Source organism: Hyla sarda, unplaced genomic scaffold (assembly GCF_029499605.1).
Source record: "Hyla sarda isolate aHylSar1 unplaced genomic scaffold, aHylSar1.hap1 scaffold_448, whole genome shotgun sequence".
NCBI lineage: Eukaryota > Metazoa > Chordata > Amphibia > Anura > Hylidae > Hyla > Hyla sarda.
Genome location: NW_026610461.1, coordinates 12024 through 38495, shown reverse-complemented (window position 1 = coordinate 38495; position 26472 = coordinate 12024). Strand labels below are relative to the sequence as shown.

The window sequence follows — 26472 nt, the reverse complement described above, 5'->3', positions numbered from 1 at the left end:
GTGTCTCCATCTGCTGGCGGTATTGAATAAGCATTGCTGCACTGATGGGGTATGCATTAGACGAAAAAAAAGAAGAAAAAGAAGAATAATACGCCCAGAAAAGAGGCGAAAAGGAGAAAAACGTAAAAAAACGTGAAAAAAAAGTAAGAGGAAGAGAAGGGAAAAAAAGGTGGAAATGGGTTTAAAAGTGATTTCGGCGGAGAAATATATATATATATATATATATATATATATATATATATATATATATATGCGCACACACACACATAGATATAAACGTATTCTCCGTTGAGATATTGCAGCCGCTGCTGTGTCCAGGCCCAGGAGCCTTAGCACTGTGCTGTGATGTCACTCAATACCACTGACATCACTAGGTGTAAACAACATCTCTCCTTTGCTGTGTATGTGACTATGGAGCTGTTTGGTGATGTCGTCTATTACGGCCTTCATAGAAGCAACAGGAGATTGTTGCATCCATCTTGAACCCTCAGAACTACAGTGCTATGATGTCACTCACTTCCACAGGCCTTGCAGAGTGTAAACAACAACAACCCAGCTTTGTTGTGTATGTAACCATAGGGATTTGTGATGTCACCTAGAACCTTCACAGCAGCGACAGCTTTATGAGGAGCATCAGCACTGCTCTGCCTGAGCAGAACCATCACCGCCATAGGTTGTCAAATAACCCGGATTTAACCCACACAGGTAAGTCCAATGGGGTGCAGGCATGTCCTCTATGCTTACAGCTTCCCGTGGGTGTTGGTTTGATACCGTTTGGGGACAGCCAAGGAGGCATCTGCAGGCAACAAAGGTAGGTGTGTGCTTGTGTGTGTGTTTCCTATGCAGATCCTAAGCCCAGTGTCACATGCAAGTAGGAGGAGTAAGAAGGGTTCCTGGCAAATCCGGGTTATGGATTGCATTTAAAAAGGCCCCGTGGGAGTGCAATGGGCCCCTGTCTTGCTGCTTAGCAATAATGGTATGGGTTTAGGTTCTGCTGTGTGTACTGGTGGTTGACTGCCCCCCAGCCCAGAGAGAGTGTGCATGGAAAATTGTCTGGCAGCCTCCCTGACAGCAAGCAGTGATAGTGCCCATGAAGGGGACCTTGTTGGGCCCGCCCCTTTCACGGTTATCGCTTCTCGGCCTTTTGGCTAAGATCAAGTGTAGTATCTGTTCTTATCAGTTTAATATCTGATACGTCCCCTATCTGGGGACCATATATTAAATGGATTTTTGAGAACGGGGGCCGATTTCGAAGCTTGCTTCCGTCGCCCTATGCATTGACCCGATATGGCAGTATCTTCGGGTACAGTGCACCACCCCCTTACAGGGTTAAAAAGAAAGATTCCTACTTTCATTGCTACCTGCTTGCTGGCTAGCCAGCTAGCCAGCCCTGTGGGCCTTGCTGCTGCTGCAGCCAAAAAACAAAAGGTGGTGCTGCTGCTGCTTCTGCTGCTTCTGCTTCTGCTTGTGTCTGGCCCCTGTTGGAGCGTCCAGGCACAGGACTTCTGCTGCTGCTGACTAAATGGCCTCCTTAATTGGATCATTTGAGTAGCCAGCACACCTGTGCAGGTAGGGCATGACATGATAGGCAGCTGCCTTGATAGCGGGTGGGTGCTGAATGTTCCTAATTGACAAAATAAGATTAATGCTTATGAAGAAATATAAAATCTCATCCCTTCCCCAATATCGCGCCACACCCCTACCCCTTAATTCCCTGGTTGAACGTGATGGACATATGTCTTTTTTCGACCGTACTAACTATGTAACTATGTAACATAACATGGGGGGGGGGGGGGGGGGGGGTCTCCTGGCTGTTCACACAGGTGTGTCATTGCTGTACATTGACCATGCATTGCTTCTGTGGTATTGCAAAGGCAAAGACAAATGCTTCCAGCCATCCATTGCACTAATGGATTGGTCATCAGCTGGCTGTCTATGTCCCGCATCAATATAGACCAAAGTACAGAGGGTTAGGCTATGCTATTGTGCACCTACCTGATGCATCAGAAGGTGCGAGGCCCTTGCTAAATTCTGTGCACAGACTTTGAGATCTATGCTTTAGACTGTATCTAAACCTGCTCCAACATGGACTGACATTCTGGCCTACTTTCAGCCGATGCGACTTGTCTGTCGCTGAACAGTCGCTTTTTATGTATTCAGCACCTATGTATAATGTTGTAAAAATGCTCTAGAAGCTAAAGTCGCAGAAATGTCACACATATTTGGCCTGCAACTTTCTGTGCGACAAATTCAGACAGGAAAAATCAGTATAAATCCTTAGAAAATTATCCCCCAGTGTCTCCATCTGCTGGCGGTATTGAATAAGCATTGCTGCACTGATGGGGTATGCATTAGACGAAAAAAAAGAAGAAAAAGAAGAATAATACGCCCAGAAAAGAGGCGAAAAGGAGAAAAACGTAAAAAAACGTGAAAAAAAAGTAAGAGGAAGAGAAGGGAAAAAAAGGTGGAAATGGGTTTAAAAGTGATTTCGGCGGAGAAATATATATATATATATATATATATATATATATATATATATATATATATATATATATGCGCACACACACACATAGATATAAACGTATTCTCCGTTGAGATATTGCAGCCGCTGCTGTGTCCAGGCCCAGGAGCCTTAGCACTGTGCTGTGATGTCACTCAATACCACTGACATCACTAGGTGTAAACAACATCTCTCCTTTGCTGTGTATGTGACTATGGAGCTGTTTGGTGATGTCGTCTATTACGGCCTTCATAGAAGCAACAGGAGATTGTTGCATCCATCTTGAACCCTCAGAACTACAGTGCTATGATGTCACTCACTTCCACAGGCCTTGCAGAGTGTAAACAACAACAACCCAGCTTTGTTGTGTATGTAACCATAGGGATTTGTGATGTCACCTAGAACCTTCACAGCAGCGACAGCTTTATGAGGAGCATCAGCACTGCTCTGCCTGAGCAGAACCATCACCGCCATAGGTTGTCAAATAACCCGGATTTAACCCACACAGGTAAGTCCAATGGGGTGCAGGCATGTCCTCTATGCTTACAGCTTCCCGTGGGTGTTGGTTTGATACCGTTTGGGGACAGCCAAGGAGGCATCTGCAGGCAACAAAGGTAGGTGTGTGCTTGTGTGTGTGTTTCCTATGCAGATCCTAAGCCCAGTGTCACATGCAAGTAGGAGGAGTAAGAAGGGTTCCTGGCAAATCCGGGTTATGGATTGCATTTAAAAAGGCCCCGTGGGAGTGCAATGGGCCCCTGTCTTGCTGCTTAGCAATAATGGTATGGGTTTAGGTTCTGCTGTGTGTACTGGTGGTTGACTGCCCCCCAGCCCAGAGTGTGCATGGAAAATTGTCTGGCAGCCTCCCTGACAGCAAGCAGTGATAGTGCCCATGAAGGGGACCTTGTTGGGCCCGCCCCTTTCACGGTTATCGCTTCTCGGCCTTTTGGCTAAGATCAAGTGTAGTATCTGTTCTTATTAGTTTAATATCTGATACGTCCCCTATCTGGGGACCATATATTAAATGGATTTTTGAGAACGGGGGCCGATTTCGAAGCTTGCTTCCGTCGCCCTATGCATTGACCCGATATGGCAGTATCTTCGGGTACAGTGCACCACCCCCTTACAGGGTTAAAAAGAAAGATTCCTACTTTCATTGCTACCTGCTTGCTGGCTAGCCAGCTAGCCAGCCCTGTGGGCCTTGCTGCTGCTGCAGCCAAAAAACAAAAGGTGGTGCTGCTGCTGCTTCTGCTGCTTCTGCTTCTGCTTGTGTCTGGCCCCTGTTGGAGCGTCCAGGCACAGGACTTCTGCTGCTGCTGACTAAATGGCCTCCTTAATTGGATCATTTGAGTAGCCAGCACACCTGTGCAGGTAGGGCATGACATGATAGGCAGCTGCCTTGATAGCGGGTGGGTGCTGAATGTTCCTAATTGACAAAATAAGATTAATGCTTATGAAGAAATATAAAATCTCATCCCTTCCCCAATATCGCGCCACACCCCTACCCCTTAATTCCCTGGTTGAACGTGATGGACATATGTCTTTTTTCGACCGTACTAACTATGTAACTATGTAACATAACATGGGGGGGGGGGGGGGGGGGGTCTCCTGGCTGTTCACACAGGTGTGTCATTGCTGTACATTGACCATGCATTGCTTCTGTGGTATTGCAAAGGCAAAGACAAATGCTTCCAGCCATCCATTGCACTAATGGATTGGTCATCAGCTGGCTGTCTATGTCCCGCATCAATATAGACCAAAGTACAGAGGGTTAGGCTATGCTATTGTGCACCTACCTGATGCATCAGAAGGTGCGAGGCCCTTGCTAAATTCTGTGCACAGACTTTGAGATCTATGCTTTAGACTGTATCTAAACCTGCTCCAACATGGACTGACATTCTGGCCTACTTTCAGCCGATGCGACTTGTCTGTCGCTGAACAGTCGCTTTTTATGTATTCAGCACCTATGTATAATGTTGTAAAAATGCTCTAGAAGCTAAAGTCGCAGAAATGTCACACATATTTGGCCTGCAACTTTCTGTGCGACAAATTCAGACAGGAAAAATCAGTATAAATCCTTAGAAAATTATCCCCCAGTGTCTCCATCTGCTGGCGGTATTGAATAAGCATTGCTGCACTGATGGGGTATGCATTAGACGAAAAAAAAGAAGAAAAAGAAGAATAATACGCCCAGAAAAGAGGCGAAAAGGAGAAAAACGTAAAAAAACGTGAAAAAAAAGTAAGAGGAAGAGAAGGGAAAAAAAGGTGGAAATGGGTTTAAAAGTGATTTCGGCGGAGAAATATATATATATATATATATATATATATATATATATATATGCGCACACACACACATAGATATAAACGTATTCTCCGTTGAGATATTGCAGCCGCTGCTGTGTCCAGGCCCAGGAGCCTTAGCACTGTGCTGTGATGTCACTCAATACCACTGACATCACTAGGTGTAAACAACATCTCTCCTTTGCTGTGTATGTGACTATGGAGCTGTTTGGTGATGTCGTCTATTACGGCCTTCATAGAAGCAACAGGAGATTGTTGCATCCATCTTGAACCCTCAGAACTACAGTGCTATGATGTCACTCACTTCCACAGGCCTTGCAGAGTGTAAACAACAACAACCCAGCTTTGTTGTGTATGTAACCATAGGGATTTGTGATGTCACCTAGAACCTTCACAGCAGCGACAGCTTTATGAGGAGCATCAGCACTGCTCTGCCTGAGCAGAACCATCACCGCCATAGGTTGTCAAATAACCCGGATTTAACCCACACAGGTAAGTCCAATGGGGTGCAGGCATGTCCTCTATGCTTACAGCTTCCCGTGGGTGTTGGTTTGATACCGTTTGGGGACAGCCAAGGAGGCATCTGCAGGCAACAAAGGTAGGTGTGTGCTTGTGTGTGTGTTTCCTATGCAGATCCTAAGCCCAGTGTCACATGCAAGTAGGAGGAGTAAGAAGGGTTCCTGGCAAATCCGGGTTATGGATTGCATTTAAAAAGGCCCCGTGGGAGTGCAATGGGCCCCTGTCTTGCTGCTTAGCAATAATGGTATGGGTTTAGGTTCTGCTGTGTGTACTGGTGGTTGACTGCCCCCCAGCCCAGAGTGTGCATGGAAAATTGTCTGGCAGCCTCCCTGACAGCAAGCAGTGATAGTGCCCATGAAGGGGACCTTGTTGGGCCCGCCCCTTTCACGGTTATCGCTTCTCGGCCTTTTGGCTAAGATCAAGTGTAGTATCTGTTCTTATCAGTTTTCATGCTGGTGGGGATGGGTGCTGCATGGAGGATGCAGGTGTACCAGGGCTTTCCGGGGCTGGTTCTGAGGAATCAGCTCGACGGCTGCCCCGATGTGACCTGTTCCCTCCGGGTCTCGCCATGAGGCTGAGAGGGTCTAGAGCCGAGGTACTTTTGTGCCTCGGGGAGTGGTGACCCCGAGGTGCCGAAACTCACTGGGAGAATAGGCTCACTGAGTTGAAGCACGGGCACCATAATCTCTTCACCTTGTGGCACTCACCTCTTGATTCCCGGCCTTCTGGCTAGGATCAGAGAAATTTTTATAGATCCGGCCGGATGTCCGGGCAGTATATCTGCACACATTCACTTATTTATTTATTTTTTTGTCTCACTGTGTCACTTTTTGCGTGTTGTGTGTTCACAGGATTTGTCAGGATGCGGTAGCCCTTCTGGGTGTCCCTCCTGGCGGTCTAGGGGAGGTGTGTGTGGCCATTAGGTTCCGCACCTCCCTGCAAACACCCCGGGTACTCCTGCTTCGCAGGGTACCTACCGTAATCGGCTCTGCGGGCAGATACCTTGGCTAACGCCAAGGGGGATGCCGGGAGCATTTGTGGTCTCCTAGTAGCTTCGGCGAAAAGGGACATCGAACCTGGAACCTCGCAGGTACCTTTTGGTCCGGAGGCGAAGGGTAAGGTTTGTTGGGGGGCCTCTCTCCTATTGGAGAAGGGCTTGCGATAGACCGCATCCTTTGTGCACGTTTTTTTAGTGTAACACGTTTGCACTTTTTCTTGCACTTTGGGTGAATCGAAAGCACGTTCCTCGGCTTTAGATAAAAAAAAAAAAAAAAAAAAAATCTGTTCTTATCAGTTTAATATCTGATACGTCCCCTATCTGGGGACCATATATTAAATGGATTTTTGAGAACGGGGGCCGATTTCGAAGCTTGCTTCCGTCGCCCTATGCATTGACCCGATATGGCAGTATCTTCGGGTACAGTGCACCACCCCCTTACAGGGTTAAAAAGAAAGATTCCTACTTTCATTGCTACCTGCTTGCTGGCTAGCCAGCTAGCCAGCCCTGTGGGCCTTGCTGCTGCTGCAGCCAAAAAACAAAAGGTGGTGCTGCTGCTGCTTCTGCTGCTTCTGCTTCTGCTTGTGTCTGGCCCCTGTTGGAGCGTCCAGGCACAGGACTTCTGCTGCTGCTGACTAAATGGCCTCCTTAATTGGATCATTTGAGTAGCCAGCACACCTGTGCAGGTAGGGCATGACATGATAGGCAGCTGCCTTGATAGCGGGTGGGTGCTGAATGTTCCTAATTGACAAAATAAGATTAATGCTTATGAAGAAATATAAAATCTCATCCCTTCCCCAATATCGCGCCACACCCCTACCCCTTAATTCCCTGGTTGAACGTGATGGACATATGTCTTTTTTCGACCGTACTAACTATGTAACTATGTAACATAACATGGGGGGGGGGGGAGGGGGGGGGGTCTCCTGGCTGTTCACACAGGTGTGTCATTGCTGTACATTGACCATGCATTGCTTCTGTGGTATTGCAAAGGCAAAGACAAATGCTTCCAGCCATCCATTGCACTAATGGATTGGTCATCAGCTGGCTGTCTATGTCCCGCATCAATATAGACCAAAGTACAGAGGGTTAGGCTATGCTATTGTGCACCTACCTGATGCATCAGAAGGTGCGAGGCCCTTGCTAAATTCTGTGCACAGACTTTGAGATCTATGCTTTAGACTGTATCTAAACCTGCTCCAACATGGACTGACATTCTGGCCTACTTTCAGCCGATGCGACTTGTCTGTCGCTGAACAGTCGCTTTTTATGTATTCAGCACCTATGTATAATGTTGTAAAAATGCTCTAGAAGCTAAAGTCGCAGAAATGTCACACATATTTGGCCTGCAACTTTCTGTGCGACAAATTCAGACAGGAAAAATCAGTATAAATCCTTAGAAAATTATCCCCCAGTGTCTCCATCTGCTGGCGGTATTGAATAAGCATTGCTGCACTGATGGGGTATGCATTAGACGAAAAAAAAGAAGAAAAAGAAGAATAATACGCCCAGAAAAGAGGCGAAAAGGAGAAAAACGTAAAAAAACGTGAAAAAAAAGTAAGAGGAAGAGAAGGGAAAAAAAGGTGGAAATGGGTTTAAAAGTGATTTCGGCGGAGAAATATATATATATATATATATATATATATATATATATATATATGCGCACACACACACATAGATATAAACGTATTCTCCGTTGAGATATTGCAGCCGCTGCTGTGTCCAGGCCCAGGAGCCTTAGCACTGTGCTGTGATGTCACTCAATACCACTGACATCACTAGGTGTAAACAACATCTCTCCTTTGCTGTGTATGTGACTATGGAGCTGTTTGGTGATGTTGTCTATTACGGCCTTCATAGAAGCAACAGGAGATTGTTGCATCCATCTTGAACCCTCAGAACTACAGTGCTATGATGTCACTCACTTCCACAGGCCTTGCAGAGTGTAAACAACAACAACCCAGCTTTGTTGTGTATGTAACCATAGGGATTTGTGATGTCACCTAGAACCTTCACAGCAGCGACAGCTTTATGAGGAGCATCAGCACTGCTCTGCCTGAGCAGAACCATCACCGCCATAGGTTGTCAAATAACCCGGATTTAACCCACACAGGTAAGTCCAATGGGGTGCAGGCATGTCCTCTATGCTTACAGCTTCCCGTGGGTGTTGGTTTGATACCGTTTGGGGACAGCCAAGGAGGCATCTGCAGGCAACAAAGGTAGGTGTGTGCTTGTGTGTGTGTTTCCTATGCAGATCCTAAGCCCAGTGTCACATGCAAGTAGGAGGAGTAAGAAGGGTTCCTGGCAAATCCGGGTTATGGATTGCATTTAAAAAGGCCCCGTGGGAGTGCAATGGGCCCCTGTCTTGCTGCTTAGCAATAATGGTATGGGTTTAGGTTCTGCTGTGTGTACTGGTGGTTGACTGCCCCCCAGCCCAGAGTGTGCATGGAAAATTGTCTGGCAGCCTCCCTGACAGCAAGCAGTGATAGTGCCCATGAAGGGGACCTTGTTGGGCCCGCCCCTTTCACGGTTATCGCTTCTCGGCCTTTTGGCTAAGATCAAGTGTAGTATCTGTTCTTATCAGTTTAATATCTGATACGTCCCCTATCTGGGGACCATATATTAAATGGATTTTTGAGAACGGGGGCCGATTTCGAAGCTTGCTTCCGTCGCCCTATGCATTGACCCGATATGGCAGTATCTTCGGGTACAGTGCACCACCCCCTTACAGGGTTAAAAAGAAAGATTCCTACTTTCATTGCTACCTGCTTGCTGGCTAGCCAGCTAGCCAGCCCTGTGGGCCTTGCTGCTGCTGCAGCCAAAAAACAAAAGGTGGTGCTGCTGCTGCTTCTGCTGCTTCTGCTTCTGCTTGTGTCTGGCCCCTGTTGGAGCGTCCAGGCACAGGACTTCTGCTGCTGCTGACTAAATGGCCTCCTTAATTGGATCATTTGAGTAGCCAGCACACCTGTGCAGGTAGGGCATGACATGATAGGCAGCTGCCTTGATAGCGGGTGGGTGCTGAATGTTCCTAATTGACAAAATAAGATTAATGCTTATGAAGAAATATAAAATCTCATCCCTTCCCCAATATCGCGCCACACCCCTACCCCTTAATTCCCTGGTTGAACGTGATGGACATATGTCTTTTTTCGACCGTACTAACTATGTAACTATGTAACATAACATGGGGGGGGGGGGGGTCTCCTGGCTGTTCACACAGGTGTGTCATTGCTGTACATTGACCATGCATTGCTTCTGTGGTATTGCAAAGGCAAAGACAAATGCTTCCAGCCATCCATTGCACTAATGGATTGGTCATCAGCTGGCTGTCTATGTCCCGCATCAATATAGACCAAAGTACAGAGGGTTAGGCTATGCTATTGTGCACCTACCTGATGCATCAGAAGGTGCGAGGCCCTTGCTAAATTCTGTGCACAGACTTTGAGATCTATGCTTTAGACTGTATCTAAACCTGCTCCAACATGGACTGACATTCTGGCCTACTTTCAGCCGATGCGACTTGTCTGTCGCTGAACAGTCGCTTTTTATGTATTCAGCACCTATGTATAATGTTGTAAAAATGCTCTAGAAGCTAAAGTCGCAGAAATGTCACACATATTTGGCCTGCAACTTTCTGTGCGACAAATTCAGACAGGAAAAATCAGTATAAATCCTTAGAAAATTATCCCCCAGTGTCTCCATCTGCTGGCGGTATTGAATAAGCATTGCTGCACTGATGGGGTATGCATTAGACGAAAAAAAAGAAGAAAAAGAAGAATAATACGCCCAGAAAAGAGGCGAAAAGGAGAAAAACGTAAAAAAACGTGAAAAAAAAGTAAGAGGAAGAGAAGGGAAAAAAAGGTGGAAATGGGTTTAAAAGTGATTTCGGCGGAGAAATATATATATATATATATATATATATATATATATATATATATATATGCGCACACACACACATAGATATAAACGTATTCTCCGTTGAGATATTGCAGCCGCTGCTGTGTCCAGGCCCAGGAGCCTTAGCACTGTGCTGTGATGTCACTCAATACCACTGACATCACTAGGTGTAAACAACATCTCTCCTTTGCTGTGTATGTGACTATGGAGCTGTTTGGTGATGTCGTCTATTACGGCCTTCATAGAAGCAACAGGAGATTGTTGCATCCATCTTGAACCCTCAGAACTACAGTGCTATGATGTCACTCACTTCCACAGGCCTTGCAGAGTGTAAACAACAACAACCCAGCTTTGTTGTGTATGTAACCATAGGGATTTGTGATGTCACCTAGAACCTTCACAGCAGCGACAGCTTTATGAGGAGCATCAGCACTGCTCTGCCTGAGCAGAACCATCACCGCCATAGGTTGTCAAATAACCCGGATTTAACCCACACAGGTAAGTCCAATGGGGTGCAGGCATGTCCTCTATGCTTACAGCTTCCCGTGGGTGTTGGTTTGATACCGTTTGGGGACAGCCAAGGAGGCATCTGCAGGCAACAAAGGTAGGTGTGTGCTTGTGTGTGTGTTTCCTATGCAGATCCTAAGCCCAGTGTCACATGCAAGTAGGAGGAGTAAGAAGGGTTCCTGGCAAATCCGGGTTATGGATTGCATTTAAAAAGGCCCCGTGGGAGTGCAATGGGCCCCTGTCTTGCTGCTTAGCAATAATGGTATGGGTTTAGGTTCTGCTGTGTGTACTGGTGGTTGACTGCCCCCCAGCCCAGAGTGTGCATGGAAAATTGTCTGGCAGCCTCCCTGACAGCAAGCAGTGATAGTGCCCATGAAGGGGACCTTGTTGGGCCCGCCCCTTTCACGGTTATCGCTTCTCGGCCTTTTGGCTAAGATCAAGTGTAGTATCTGTTCTTATCAGTTTAATATCTGATACGTCCCCTATCTGGGGACCATATATTAAATGGATTTTTGAGAACGGGGGCCGATTTCGAAGCTTGCTTCCGTCGCCCTATGCATTGACCCGATATGGCAGTATCTTCGGGTACAGTGCACCACCCCCTTACAGGGTTAAAAAGAAAGATTCCTACTTTCATTGCTACCTGCTTGCTGGCTAGCCAGCTAGCCAGCCCTGTGGGCCTTGCTGCTGCTGCAGCCAAAAAACAAAAGGTGGTGCTGCTGCTGCTTCTGCTGCTTCTGCTTCTGCTTGTGTCTGGCCCCTGTTGGAGCGTCCAGGCACAGGACTTCTGCTGCTGCTGACTAAATGGCCTCCTTAATTGGATCATTTGAGTAGCCAGCACACCTGTGCAGGTAGGGCATGACATGATAGGCAGCTGCCTTGATAGCGGGTGGGTGCTGAATGTTCCTAATTGACAAAATAAGATTAATGCTTATGAAGAAATATAAAATCTCATCCCTTCCCCAATATCGCGCCACACCCCTACCCCTTAATTCCCTGGTTGAACGTGATGGACATATGTCTTTTTTCGACCGTACTAACTATGTAACTATGTAACATAACATGGGGGGGGGGGGGGGGGGGGTCTCCTGGCTGTTCACACAGGTGTGTCATTGCTGTACATTGACCATGCATTGCTTCTGTGGTATTGCAAAGGCAAAGACAAATGCTTCCAGCCATCCATTGCACTAATGGATTGGTCATCAGCTGGCTGTCTATGTCCCGCATCAATATAGACCAAAGTACAGAGGGTTAGGCTATGCTATTGTGCACCTACCTGATGCATCAGAAGGTGCGAGGCCCTTGCTAAATTCTGTGCACAGACTTTGAGATCTATGCTTTAGACTGTATCTAAACCTGCTCCAACATGGACTGACATTCTGGCCTACTTTCAGCCGATGCGACTTGTCTGTCGCTGAACAGTCGCTTTTTATGTATTCAGCACCTATGTATAATGTTGTAAAAATGCTCTAGAAGCTAAAGTCGCAGAAATGTCACACATATTTGGCCTGCAACTTTCTGTGCGACAAATTCAGACAGGAAAAATCAGTATAAATCCTTAGAAAATTATCCCCCAGTGTCTCCATCTGCTGGCGGTATTGAATAAGCATTGCTGCACTGATGGGGTATGCATTAGACGAAAAAAAAGAAGAAAAAGAAGAATAATACGCCCAGAAAAGAGGCGAAAAGGAGAAAAACGTAAAAAAACGTGAAAAAAAAGTAAGAGGAAGAGAAGGGAAAAAAAGGTGGAAATGGGTTTAAAAGTGATTTCGGCGGAGAAATATATATATATATATATATATATATATATATATATATATATGCGCACACACACACATAGATATAAACGTATTCTCCGTTGAGATATTGCAGCCGCTGCTGTGTCCAGGCCCAGGAGCCTTAGCACTGTGCTGTGATGTCACTCAATACCACTGACATCACTAGGTGTAAACAACATCTCTCCTTTGCTGTGTATGTGACTATGGAGCTGTTTGGTGATGTCGTCTATTACGGCCTTCATAGAAGCAACAGGAGATTGTTGCATCCATCTTGAACCCTCAGAACTACAGTGCTATGATGTCACTCACTTCCACAGGCCTTGCAGAGTGTAAACAACAACAACCCAGCTTTGTTGTGTATGTAACCATAGGGATTTGTGATGTCACCTAGAACCTTCACAGCAGCGACAGCTTTATGAGGAGCATCAGCACTGCTCTGCCTGAGCAGAACCATCACCGCCATAGGTTGTCAAATAACCCGGATTTAACCCACACAGGTAAGTCCAATGGGGTGCAGGCATGTCCTCTATGCTTACAGCTTCCCGTGGGTGTTGGTTTGATACCGTTTGGGGACAGCCAAGGAGGCATCTGCAGGCAACAAAGGTAGGTGTGTGCTTGTGTGTGTGTTTCCTATGCAGATCCTAAGCCCAGTGTCACATGCAAGTAGGAGGAGTAAGAAGGGTTCCTGGCAAATCCGGGTTATGGATTGCATTTAAAAAGGCCCCGTGGGAGTGCAATGGGCCCCTGTCTTGCTGCTTAGCAATAATGGTATGGGTTTAGGTTCTGCTGTGTGTACTGGTGGTTGACTGCCCCCCAGCCCAGAGTGTGCATGGAAAATTGTCTGGCAGCCTCCCTGACAGCAAGCAGTGATAGTGCCCATGAAGGGGACCTTGTTGGGCCCGCCCCTTTCACGGTTATCGCTTCTCGGCCTTTTGGCTAAGATCAAGTGTAGTATCTGTTCTTATCAGTTTAATATCTGATACGTCCCCTATCTGGGGACCATATATTAAATGGATTTTTGAGAACGGGGGCCGATTTCGAAGCTTGCTTCCGTCGCCCTATGCATTGACCCGATATGGCAGTATCTTCGGGTACAGTGCACCACCCCCTTACAGGGTTAAAAAGAAAGATTCCTACTTTCATTGCTACCTGCTTGCTGGCTAGCCAGCTAGCCAGCCCTGTGGGCCTTGCTGCAGCCAAAAAACAAAAGGTGGTGCTGCTGCTTCTGCTGCTTCTGCTTCTGCTTGTGTCTGGCCCCTGTTGGAGCGTCCAGGCACAGGACTTCTGCTGCTGCTGACTAAATGGCCTCCTTAATTGGATCATTTGAGTAGCCAGCACACCTGTGCAGGTAGGGCATGACATGATAGGCAGCTGCCTTGATAGCGGGTGGGTGCTGAATGTTCCTAATTGACAAAATAAGATTAATGCTTATGAAGAAATATAAAATCTCATCCCTTCCCCAATATCGCGCCACACCCCTACCCCTTAATTCCCTGGTTGAACGTGATGGACATATGTCTTTTTTCGACCGTACTAACTATGTAACTATGTAACATAACATGGGGGGGGGGGGGGGGGGGGTCTCCTGGCTGTTCACACAGGTGTGTCATTGCTGTACATTGACCATGCATTGCTTCTGTGGTATTGCAAAGGCAAAGACAAATGCTTCCAGCCATCCATTGCACTAATGGATTGGTCATCAGCTGGCTGTCTATGTCCCGCATCAATATAGACCAAAGTACAGAGGGTTAGGCTATGCTATTGTGCACCTACCTGATGCATCAGAAGGTGCGAGGCCCTTGCTAAATTCTGTGCACAGACTTTGAGATCTATGCTTTAGACTGTATCTAAACCTGCTCCAACATGGACTGACATTCTGGCCTACTTTCAGCCGATGCGACTTGTCTGTCGCTGAACAGTCGCTTTTTATGTATTCAGCACCTATGTATAATGTTGTAAAAATGCTCTAGAAGCTAAAGTCGCAGAAATGTCACACATATTTGGCCTGCAACTTTCTGTGCGACAAATTCAGACAGGAAAAATCAGTATAAATCCTTAGAAAATTATCCCCCAGTGTCTCCATCTGCTGGCGGTATTGAATAAGCATTGCTGCACTGATGGGGTATGCATTAGACGAAAAAAAAGAAGAAAAAGAAGAATAATACGCCCAGAAAAGAGGCGAAAAGGAGAAAAACGTAAAAAAACTTGAAAAAAAAGTAAGAGGAAGAGAAGGGAAAAAAAGGTGGAAATGGGTTTAAAAGTGATTTCGGCGGAGAAATATATATATATATATATATATATATATATATATATATATATATGCGCACACACACACATAGATATAAACGTATTCTCCGTTGAGATATTGCAGCCGCTGCTGTGTCCAGGCCCAGGAGCCTTAGCACTGTGCTGTGATGTCACTCAATACCACTGACATCACTAGGTGTAAACAACATCTCTCCTTTGCTGTGTATGTGACTATGGAGCTGTTTGGTGATGTCGTCTATTACGGCCTTCATAGAAGCAACAGGAGATTGTTGCATCCATCTTGAACCCTCAGAACTACAGTGCTATGATGTCACTCACTTCCACAGGCCTTGCAGAGTGTAAACAACAACAACCCAGCTTTGTTGTGTATGTAACCATAGGGATTTGTGATGTCACCTAGAACCTTCACAGCAGCGACAGCTTTATGAGGAGCATCAGCACTGCTCTGCCTGAGCAGAACCATCACCGCCATAGGTTGTCAAATAACCCGGATTTAACCCACACAGGTAAGTCCAATGGGGTGCAGGCATGTCCTCTATGCTTACAGCTTCCCGTGGGTGTTGGTTTGATACCGTTTGGGGACAGCCAAGGAGGCATCTGCAGGCAACAAAGGTAGGTGTGTGCTTGTGTGTGTGTTTCCTATGCAGATCCTAAGCCCAGTGTCACATGCAAGTAGGAGGAGTAAGAAGGGTTCCTGGCAAATCCGGGTTATGGATTGCATTTAAAAAGGCCCCGTGGGAGTGCAATGGGCCCCTGTCTTGCTGCTTAGCAATAATGGTATGGGTTTAGGTTCTGCTGTGTGTACTGGTGGTTGACTGCCCCCCAGCCCAGAGTGTGCATGGAAAATTGTCTGGCAGCCTCCCTGACAGCAAGCAGTGATAGTGCCCATGAAGGGGACCTTGTTGGGCCCGCCCCTTTCACGGTTATCGCTTCTCGGCCTTTTGGCTAAGATCAAGTGTAGTATCTGCATTTGGTCTGGTCGGAAGGTGTCTGTGGTACCCCGCTTCTCGGCCTTGGGGGATTGTCTCTCCTTACGGAGGGACTTCACCCCCTTGCTGCTATTGGGGAGCGGGCTTAGTCCACGGACAACGGGTTGCGATCCCCCTGTCTCTGGGACCTTGTGTCTCAGAAGGCATTTTCGGTACGTTGAGCGTTACCTGTAGCTTCGGAAGCACCTAGGGTACCCCCGACCTCTGCCTTGGGTAAGGGTTCCGCTTTTATAGCGGGATTCCGAGCCCCTGCTGCTATTGGGGAAGGGGCTTAGTCCCTGGGTGTGGAAGATGCCGTTCTCCTGGGCTTTCCCCTCTGGGGAAATGTCGATGCGAAATACCATCCGCATAGAGGTGTCGGAGAGCCATCGTCAGTTGAAGAACCTCCGCTTCATTGCGGAGGTGATTCTTCTTGACTACTTCCGCCTCAATAGGGAGGACATCCTGTGTCTAAATGACCAGGAAAGCCGTGGCCTGTATACCGTCACCTTCACGGCCACGGCGTGTTGCGATAACATCTATGCAACCTTGTCTGGTGCGGACCAGAGGGACGATCGACTCGACGGTCTTTCGTTCCAGTTCCTCTATGGTGAGGAACATATACCGTTGGTGGTGGCTATGCACAGCCCTCATGTGACCACGGAGGATATAGCCACTTTTCTTCGGCGATACTGCGAAGAGGTGCGATTCGCAAACAAAATCTTGAACTCCGTGCGGTTCTGGAACGGCAAGAGGAAGTTCTGGGTCAAGCTCCGTAAGGATCCCGGTGGTATTGGGGGTCTTTGCCATCCGCCCCCAAATTTTGCCATCGGGAGAGTTCGGGGCTTCCTGTTCTATCCTCAAATGCCTATGTATTGCCGAAATTGCTTGAGGTTTGGCCACACCCAGGAGACCTGCGGCGCGGAGCGTGTGATTCGCTGCAATAGGTGTGGCCAAGAAGGTCACATAGCCTCAAGATGTAGCCATACGATAAGGTGCAACCTCTGCGGAGAGGAAAATCACGATTTTAATTCCTGTCCCCATAAAGCAAAAACTACGATGGGTGGGTCAAGGCTGGGCCCACCCAAAGAGGGGACAGGACAAAAGACGTCCTTTTTTAAGATGCCCAAACCCCAGATGGCAGGTACTGATGGGTCCAGGCCCAAGACCTCTGGTGCTCCATCGGGGGGCCCACCGGTGGTAGTGCTAGGGGGAGGCCATGGGGATTCCACGAAGCCCGGGCGGGTGATCGAGTTTACTGCCCGGGAAATTGAAAGACGTCGATCGACTTCCTACCTGGCTCAAGAGCCCGCCGAAACTTCTGAAGGGGGCTCACCTGTGGCGGGTGGCAGCCGACGGGCCTCGGTGGGGGCAAAAGTGGACCCAAAATTGCAGCATAAGCCAGGTACTGGCTTGGCCCAGGGTCGCCCTGCTCCGGACGAAGAGGCCCCGGTGAAAGCCCGCCGGAAGGGGAGCCAGGTGGCCAGGTCTGAGCCCGGTCCTGTTACTCCGCCTATACAGGACAGGGCCAAGAAGACAAGTGGCGCCAAACCAGGGTTTGCTGCCCCGCCAGCAGTGGACCCGGTGGGTAAAACTGGCCATCGTCGATCGATGGGGAAGTTGGAGCAACAGTCCTCAGCAACGCTTGCTGGGGAACAAGCGATGAAAACTTCCCAAGGTAGCGGCAAAGGTTCCGGAAAAGAGGCCTCACAGGCCCCTGTGCAGCAGTTCCAGTCGTCAAAAGATGAAAGAAGACGCAGATCCATCAGCCGGGGGCCAGAGATTACATCGAGTGAGAGCAACACAGAGGATATGGACAGCAGTGTGACATTTAAAAGACAAAGAGAAGAAGAAGAGGAAGACATTCAAAGGAAAGCGGCGTGCCGTAGTTCGGACGAGAGCGAGCTCAGGGTCGGGGCATCATCGATCTCAAGCTCCGACCCTCAGAACATCAAGGAGCTGATGACCCCGCAGGCGGGGGATGACGGTACGCAGCTTATTATTGACTTTGATTCTCCAAGCACGGACTCTCCATAAACTATGCCTATCCCTGTAAAAATTGCCTCACTCAATGTGAGGTCCTTAAAGAGCCCTGATCGCAGGGCTGCTTTATTTTCTTATCTAGAGACATGTGACTTTGACCTTTGCCTGCTACAAGAATGTGGAATCCCTAGTAAAATGGACTATAAAGACTTAAAAGAAGACTGGAAGCTGGGCCCATCCATATGGTCCGGTGCAAATGACTGTCGTTCTGTGGGTGTTGGGCTGCTCTGCCGAGGCCAGTCCTTTTCTATTCATACAGTAACTGAGATTGTGCCTGGCAGAGCTCTTTTAATTCATCTATATTTTAATGGACTTTTAATTCGTGTTTTAAATGTGTATGCCCCTCCTGATAAACAGGAACGGGCAGAACTATTTGAAATTTTACCACTGTTTTGTGTTGGGTCTTCCCCCCTGCTGGTGGGAGGTGATTTTAACTGCATACGTGATGGGGAACACCGGCAGGGTGGGGATATTAATCGTAAAGACCGCACTTCTTACCTGCTTAAAAATTTTATTGATGATTTTAATTTGAAAGATTGCTGGAAGGATCTCTTGCCGGAGGACCCGGGCGCCACATGGTCCAATGGAAGAGTGAGCTCCAGAATCAATTTTATTTTTTCCTCTAGAGCTTTTAAACCCCTGAAATGCACGCTCGAGCAGAATATCTTCTCTGATCATAAGCTCCTCTTGGTGGGCCTGGAGCTAGAGGGGGAGCAAAAAGCAAAAAGGGGCCTCTGGAGATTAAACACCACACTCCTAGAGGACCCTGAGATAAAAGAGGAGTTTGTGCGGACCTACCAATGCTGGCAATCACAAAGAAAACCCCACGAGCCTATGCTGCACTGGTGGGAGGGCACCAAATCTAAAATCAGATTTTTTTTTATCAAAGCAGGTAAGAAGAAGGCAAAAATGGAAAAACAGTGGTTTTATGTTCTTAACATGCGTTTAAATGTACTTTTTAAATTGAAAGAAGCTGGTATGGATGTAGAAAATGATATTTTAAACCTTAAAACTGAAATAAAACATGCCATAGAAAAGAAAGGGAAACAAATCATTTTTAACTCACATGTGCAGCACCTGGAGGAGGGCGAGAAATGTTCCCGTTTCTTTTTTAAAAAAGTGATGAATAGGAGGGATATCATCCAAAACCTTGAGGGTGAATCCACTCCAAAAGGCATGTTAGATGCAGTTTTTAACTTCTACCAGCTTCTTTTTAATAAGAAAGATCTTAATCCATCCTTTTTAGAACATGTTCTTAATTCCCTTGATTTTAAGCTAGATGTTTTAGACCAGGAGGTTTTATCCCGTGATCTTAACTTAGATGAACTTTTATTTGTTTTTAAAAGTTTTTCTAGTGGGAAGGCCCCTGGGGAAGATGGTTTACCCATCGAATTTTATTTAGCTTTTTGGGATATTTTAAAGGATGATATGGTTTTATTGTATAAAGAAACTTTTATTGTTAATGAACTTCCCCCTTCCTGGAGGAGGGGGATTGTATCATTACTTTTTAAAAAGGGTGAAAAGGATATGCTAAAAAATTGGCGCCCCATCACACTTTTAAATGTCGATTATAAAGTTTTAGCCAAGTTATTAGCTGTCCGTTTTAAACCTTTTATTCATAAATTAATTCACCCAAATCAGGTTTGTGGGGTACCTGGAAGGTCTATAGCTGAATCCCTAAATATTTTAAGAGATGTTTTATGGTATTTTAAGGATAGAAATCAAACTGTAGCAATTTTATCCTTAGACTTTGAAAAAGCCTTTGATAGGGTCTCCCATGAATACCTGTTTTTAGTTCTTAAAAAGATGGCAGTGCCTGAAACGATTTTAAGCCGAATCATGCTTTTATACCGATCCTGTTTTAGTCAAGTCTCTGTTAATGGCTTTTTAACCAGCGGTGTTCCTCTTTTATCAGGTGTCAAACAGGGCTGCCCCCTGTCCCCACTCCTTTTTATTTGCGCAATCGAACCACTGATGGCCCTCCTCAGAAAAGACCGGGTAGTAAGAGGCGTACCGATACCTGGTGGAGGAGGGACCCATCTAAAGGTGTTGGGGTACATGGATGATGTCACCATACTGTGCCCGGACTCTCCATCCATGAGGGGGGCATTGAGGAACACCAGCTATTTCTGCGAGGTCTCTGGTTTTAAGCTAAACACAGATAAATGTGACTGTTTTTATATTGGCTCCTGGGATTCATCCATCACCCCAGGAGTCACAATGCAACAGGATCAAATTAAAGTTTTAGGTATTGTTTTTAACCAGGTCAATGATGGGAGCCCTAACTGGGATTCAGCTATAGCTAAGATGGAGAAGAAGATTTTAATGTGGAATCTTAGAAACCTTACCATGGAGGGGAAGATTTTAATAATAAAGATGGTTTTACTCCCTATTATGCTATACATTGCCATGGTATTTCCTCCATCTATTTTATACATTAAAAAAGTAACTAGAATTGTTTTTTCTTTTTTATGGGGTTCAAAAATGGAGAAATTAAAGCGTGATTTTATGTACAAAAGTAAAGATAATGGCGGGAAAGATGTTCCTAACGTTTTTACTTTCTTTTACATAAAGTATTTCTGTTTCTGTTTTAAAATTATTAAATCCGATGGCATTTTTAGCTGCTTTTTAAGGTACGCTGCGGGCATGGTTTTTAAAAGATGGTTGCGCATCCCTCTGAACGCTCCGGTGCTTCTGTGTCCCCCAAAACATTATGTGGTGTTGGAAAAGACAGTCAGGCTCCTAGGTCTCCAAGATTTGGAGCCTGACATACTGGGGGACCAGAGAAAGGTATCAAAGGTCCTCAGGCGGAGTGAGGTTACCCTGGCAGTGTCCAATTTCACACAGGCAAGATCCAAAAAGGTATGGCGGAACGTGTACGGGAAGTTTCTGGCGAATGTACACAGGGATCTTGCCTGGGCAATCGTCCACCAGTGCCTCCCTACTCGTGAGTTCCAGCACAGGCGAGGACTGGTGGCGAGAGCCAAGTGCCCGAGAGATGGCTGCGGAGTGGACGAAACGGTGCTGCACATATTTTGGAACTGCCCTTTTGCACGGGAGCTTTGGAGGAAGGTAGGCCCACTTTTGAAGTGGGCCTGCGGCCTAAAAGATTTTAATCACGAATGTGTCTTTTACGGTCTTTTTAACTGCCCCAATTTTAAACAGCAGATGATCTGCTGGATGATTATTAATTGTTTTAAAAATGCCATCTGGAAAGTTAGGAACATCTTACTTTTTAAACATGATTTTATTGATGTTAAAAACTGTATAAAGCTGGCCCTGAGTGAGATGTACATCTATTACCTAAGAGACAAGAAACAGTTGGGGGCCAGCGAGGCAGCATCCATGTGGTGTCTGCCTCTATGGAACGAAATAACAGTATAATCAGTTTTTATGACATTTGTATAATGTTTTATCCTGCCATTTTTATTTTGTCTCCTTTTATTACTGGTTTTATTATTTGTATTTTAAAACTTTTGTGAACCTTTTATTATTTTGCATTTTAAATTTTGTATGGTTTCTTATTTATTCAATAAAATTTTGTTGAAACCTTATCTGTTCTTATCAGTTTAATATCTGATACGTCCCCTATCTGGGGACCATATATTAAATGGATTTTTGAGAACGGGGGCCGATTTCGAAGCTTGCTTCCGTCGCCCTATGCATTGACCCGATATGGCAGTATCTTCGGGTACAGTGCACCACCCCCTTACAGGGTTAAAAAGAAAGATTCCTACTTTCATTGCTACCTGCTTGCTGGCTAGCCAGCTAGCCAGCCCTGTGGGCCTTGCTGCTGCTGCAGCCAAAAAACAAAAGGTGGTGCTGCTGCTGCTTCTGCTGCTTCTGCTTCTGCTTGTGTCTGGCCCCTGTTGGAGCGTCCAGGCACAGGACTTCTGCTGCTGCTGACTAAATGGCCTCCTTAATTGGATCATTTGAGTAGCCAGCACACCTGTGCAGGTAGGGCATGACATGATAGGCAGCTGCCTTGATAGCGGGTGGGTGCTGAATGTTCATAATTGACAAAATAAGATTAATGCTTATGAAGAAATATAAAATCTCATCCCTTCCCCAATATCGCGCCACACCCCTACCCCTTAATTCCCTGGTTGAACGTGATGGACATATGTCTTTTTTCGACCGTACTAACTATGTAACTATGTAACATAACATGGGGGGGGGGGGGGGGTCTCCTGGCTGTTCACACAGGTGTGTCATTGCTGTACATTGACCATGCATTGCTTCTGTGGTATTGCAAAGGCAAAGACAAATGCTTCCAGCCATCCATTGCACTAATGGATTGGTCATCAGCTGGCTGTCTATGTCCCGCATCAATATAGACCAAAGTACAGAGGGTTAGGCTATGCTATTGTGCACCTACCTGATGCATCAGAAGGTGCGAGGCCCTTGCTAAATTCTGTGCACAGACTTTGAGATCTATGCTTTAGACTGTATCTAAACCTGCTCCAACATGGACTGACATTCTGGCCTACTTTCAGCCGATGCGACTTGTCTGTCGCTGAACAGTCGCTTTTTATGTATTCAGCACCTATGTATAATGTTGTAAAAATGCTCTAGAAGCTAAAGTCGCAGAAATGTCACACATATTTGGCCTGCAACTTTCTGTGCGACAAATTCAGACAGGAAAAATCAGTATAAATCCTTAGAAAATTATCCCCCAGTGTCTCCATCTGCTGGCGGTATTGAATAAGCATTGCTGCACTGATGGGGTATGCATTAGACGAAAAAAAAGAAGAAAAAGAAGAATAATACGCCCAGAAAAGAGGCGAAAAGGAGAAAAACGTAAAAAAACGTGAAAAAAAAGTAAGAGGAAGAGAAGGGAAAAAAAGGTGGAAATGGGTTTAAAAGTGATTTCGGCGGAGAAATATATATATATATATATATATATATATATATATATATATATATATATATATATATATGCGCACACACACACATAGATATAAACGTATTCTCCGTTGAGATATTGCAGCCGCTGCTGTGTCCAGGCCCAGGAGCCTTAGCACTGTGCTGTGATGTCACTCAATACCACTGACATCACTAGGTGTAAACAACATCTCTCCTTTGCTGTGTATGTGACTATGGAGCTGTTTGGTGATGTCGTCTATTACGGCCTTCATAGAAGCAACAGGAGATTGTTGCATCCATCTTGAACCCTCAGAACTACAGTGCTATGATGTCACTCACTTCCACAGGCCTTGCAGAGTGTAAACAACAACAACCCAGCTTTGTTGTGTATGTAACCATAGGGATTTGTGATGTCACCTAGAACCTTCACAGCAGCGACAGCTTTATGAGGAGCATCAGCACTGCTCTGCCTGAGCAGAACCATCACCGCCATAGGTTGTCAAATAACCCGGATTTAACCCACACAGGTAAGTCCAATGGGGTGCAGGCATGTCCTCTATGCTTACAGCTTCCCGTGGGTGTTGGTTTGATACCGTTTGGGGACAGCCAAGGAGGCATCTGCAGGCAACAAAGGTAGGTGTGTGCTTGTGTGTGTGTTTCCTATGCAGATCCTAAGCCCAGTGTCACATGCAAGTAGGAGGAGTAAGAAGGGTTCCTGGCAAATCCGGGTTATGGATTGCATTTAAAAAGGCCCCGTGGGAGTGCAATGGGCCCCTGTCTTGCTGCTTAGCAATAATGGTATGGGTTTAGGTTCTGCTGTGTGTACTGGTGGTTGACTGCCCCCCAGCCCAGAGTGTGCATGGAAAATTGTCTGGCAGCCTCCCTGACAGCAAGCAGTGATAGTGCCCATGAAGGGGACCTTGTTGGGCCCGCCCCTTTCACGGTTATCGCTTCTCGGCCTTTTGGCTAAGATCAAGTGTAGTATCTGTTCTTATCAGTTTAATATCTGATACGTCCCCTATCTGGGGACCATATATTAAATGGATTTTTGAGAACGGGGGCCGATTTCGAAGCTTGCTTCCGTCGCCCTATGCATTGACCCGATATGGCAGTATCTTCGGGTACAGTGCACCACCCCCTTACAGGGTTAAAAAGAAAGATTCCTACTTTCATTGCTACCTGCTTGCTGGCTAGCCAGCTAGCCAGCCCTGTGGGCCTTGCTGCTGCTGCAGCCAAAAAACAAAAGGTGGTGCTGCTGCTGCTTCTGCTGCTTCTGCTTCTGCTTGTGTCTGGCCCCTGTTGGAGCGTCCAGGCACAGGACTTCTGCTGCTGCTGACTAAATGGCCTCCTTAATTGGATCATTTGAGTAGCCAGCACACCTGTGCAGGTAGGGCATGACATGATAGGCAGCTGCCTTGATAGCGGGTGGGTGCTGAATGTTCCTAATTGACAAAATAAGATTAATGCTTATGAAGAAATATAAAATCTCATCCCTTCCCCAATATCGCGCCACACCCCTACCCCTTAATTCCCTGGTTGAACGTGATGGACATATGTCTTTTTTCGACCGTACTAACTATGTAACTATGTAACATAACATGGGGGGGGGGGTCTCCTGGCTGTTCACACAGGTGTGTCATTGCTGTACATTGACCATGCATTGCTTCTGTGGTATTGCAAAGGCAAAGACAAATGCTTCCAGCCATCCATTGCACTAATGGATTGGTCATCAGCTGGCTGTCTATGTCCCGCATCAATATAGACCAAAGTACAGAGGGTTAGGCTATGCTATTGTGCACCTACCTGATGCATCAGAAGGTGCGAGGCCCTTGCTAAATTCTGTGCACAGACTTTGAGATCTATGCTTTAGACTGTATCTAAACCTGCTCCAACATGGACTGACATTCTGGCCTACTTTCAGCCGATGCGACTTGTCTGTCGCTGAACAGTCGCTTTTTATGTATTCAGCACCTATGTATAATGTTGTAAAAATGCTCTAGAAGCTAAAGTCGCAGAAATGTCACACATATTTGGCCTGCAACTTTCTGCGCGACAAATTCAGACAGGAAAAATCAGTATAAATCCTTAGAAAATTATCCCCCAGTGTCTCCATCTGCTGGCGGTATTGAATAAGCATTGCTGCACTGATGGGGTATGCATTAGACGAAAAAAAAGAAGAAAAAGAAGAATAATACGCCCAGAAAAGAGGCGAAAAGGAGAAAAACGTAAAAAAACGTGAAAAAAAAGTAAGAGGAAGAGAAGGGAAAAAAAGGTGGAAATGGGTTTAAAAGTGATTTCGGCGGAGAAATATATATATATATATATATATATATATATATATATATATATATATATATGCGCACACACACACATAGATATAAACGTATTCTCCGTTGAGATATTGCAGCCGCTGCTGTGTCCAGGCCCAGGAGCCTTAGCACTGTGCTGTGATGTCACTCAATACCACTGACATCACTAGGTGTAAACAACATCTCTCCTTTGCTGTGTATGTGACTATGGAGCTGTTTGGTGATGTCGTCTATTACGGCCTTCATAGAAGCAACAGGAGATTGTTGCATCCATCTTGAACCCTCAGAACTACAGTGCTATGATGTCACTCACTTCCACAGGCCTTGCAGAGTGTAAACAACAACAACCCAGCTTTGTTGTGTATGTAACCATAGGGATTTGTGATGTCACCTAGAACCTTCACAGCAGCGACAGCTTTATGAGGAGCATCAGCACTGCTCTGCCTGAGCAGAACCATCACCGCCATAGGTTGTCAAATAACCCGGATTTAACCCACACAGGTAAGTCCAATGGGGTGCAGGCATGTCCTCTATGCTTACAGCTTCCCGTGGGTGTTGGTTTGATACCGTTTGGGGACAGCCAAGGAGGCATCTGCAGGCAACAAAGGTAGGTGTGTGCTTGTGTGTGTGTTTCCTATGCAGATCCTAAGCCCAGTGTCACATGCAAGTAGGAGGAGTAAGAAGGGTTCCTGGCAAATCCGGGTTATGGATTGCATTTAAAAAGGCCCCGTGGGAGTGCAATGGGCCCCTGTCTTGCTGCTTAGCAATAATGGTATGGGTTTAGGTTCTGCTGTGTGTACTGGTGGTTGACTGCCCCCCAGCCCAGAGTGTGCATGGAAAATTGTCTGGCAGCCTCCCTGACAGCAAGCAGTGATAGTGCCCATGAAGGGGACCTTGTTGGGCCCGCCCCTTTCACGGTTATCGCTTCTCGGCCTTTTGGCTAAGATCAAGTGTAGTATCTGTTCTTATCAGTTTAATATCTGATACGTCCCCTATCTGGGGACCATATATTAAATGGATTTTTGAGAACGGGGGCCGATTTCGAAGCTTGCTTCCGTCGCCCTATGCATTGACCCGATATGGCAGTATCTTCGGGTACAGTGCACCACCCCCTTACAGGGTTAAAAAGAAAGATTCCTACTTTCATTGCTACCTGCTTGCTGGCTAGCCAGCTAGCCAGCCCTGTGGGCCTTGCTGCTGCTGCTGCAGCCAAAAAACAAAAGGTGGTGCTGCTGCTGCTTCTGCTGCTTCTGCTTCTGCTTGTGTCTGGCCCCTGTTGGAGCGTCCAGGCACAGGACTTCTGCTGCTGCTGACTAAATGGCCTCCTTAATTGGATCATTTGAGTAGCCAGCACACCTGTGCAGGTAGGGCATGACATGATAGGCAGCTGCCTTGATAGCGGGTGGGTGCTGAATGTTCCTAATTGACAAAATAAGATTAATGCTTATGAAGAAATATAAAATCTCATCCCTTCCCCAATATCGCGCCACACCCCTACCCCTTAATTCCCTGGTTGAACGTG

At 46.4% G+C, this 26472-nt stretch overlaps 9 non-coding genes and 2 pseudogenes across 9 annotated transcripts; all 11 read left to right on the top strand.

The window, feature by feature from the left end:
* Window positions 1–1128: 1128 nt before the first annotated feature.
* LOC130335182 (U2 spliceosomal RNA) lies at window positions 1129–1319 on the top strand. Its single transcript, XR_008876853.1, has one exon. It is a non-coding gene; the product is annotated as a U2 spliceosomal RNA (small nuclear RNA).
* Window positions 1320–3427: 2108 nt separating this feature from the next.
* On the top strand, window positions 3428–3618 carry LOC130335142 (U2 spliceosomal RNA). Its single transcript, XR_008876833.1, has one exon. It is a non-coding gene; the product is annotated as a U2 spliceosomal RNA (small nuclear RNA).
* A 2091-nt stretch (window positions 3619–5709) lies between these two features.
* On the top strand, window positions 5710–5869 carry LOC130335171 (U2 spliceosomal RNA; annotated as a pseudogene).
* Window positions 5870–6562: 693 nt separating this feature from the next.
* LOC130335162 (U2 spliceosomal RNA) lies at window positions 6563–6750 on the top strand. The gene has a single exon (XR_008876848.1). It is a non-coding gene; the product is annotated as a U2 spliceosomal RNA (small nuclear RNA).
* Window positions 6751–8846: 2096 nt separating this feature from the next.
* On the top strand, window positions 8847–9037 carry LOC130335170 (U2 spliceosomal RNA). The gene has a single exon (XR_008876852.1). It is a non-coding gene; the product is annotated as a U2 spliceosomal RNA (small nuclear RNA).
* A 2091-nt stretch (window positions 9038–11128) lies between these two features.
* Window positions 11129–11319, top strand: LOC130335158 (U2 spliceosomal RNA). Its single transcript, XR_008876845.1, has one exon. It is a non-coding gene; the product is annotated as a U2 spliceosomal RNA (small nuclear RNA).
* A 2093-nt stretch (window positions 11320–13412) lies between these two features.
* LOC130335145 (U2 spliceosomal RNA) lies at window positions 13413–13603 on the top strand. The gene has a single exon (XR_008876836.1). It is a non-coding gene; the product is annotated as a U2 spliceosomal RNA (small nuclear RNA).
* A 2086-nt stretch (window positions 13604–15689) lies between these two features.
* LOC130335178 (U2 spliceosomal RNA) lies at window positions 15690–15907 on the top strand (annotated as a pseudogene).
* A 5389-nt stretch (window positions 15908–21296) lies between these two features.
* Window positions 21297–21482, top strand: LOC130335150 (U2 spliceosomal RNA). Its single transcript, XR_008876839.1, has one exon. It is a non-coding gene; the product is annotated as a U2 spliceosomal RNA (small nuclear RNA).
* Window positions 21483–23587: 2105 nt separating this feature from the next.
* Window positions 23588–23778, top strand: LOC130335133 (U2 spliceosomal RNA). Its single transcript, XR_008876825.1, has one exon. It is a non-coding gene; the product is annotated as a U2 spliceosomal RNA (small nuclear RNA).
* Window positions 23779–25870: 2092 nt separating this feature from the next.
* Window positions 25871–26061, top strand: LOC130335227 (U2 spliceosomal RNA). The gene has a single exon (XR_008876892.1). It is a non-coding gene; the product is annotated as a U2 spliceosomal RNA (small nuclear RNA).
* The last annotated feature ends 411 nt before the right edge of the window (window positions 26062–26472 follow it).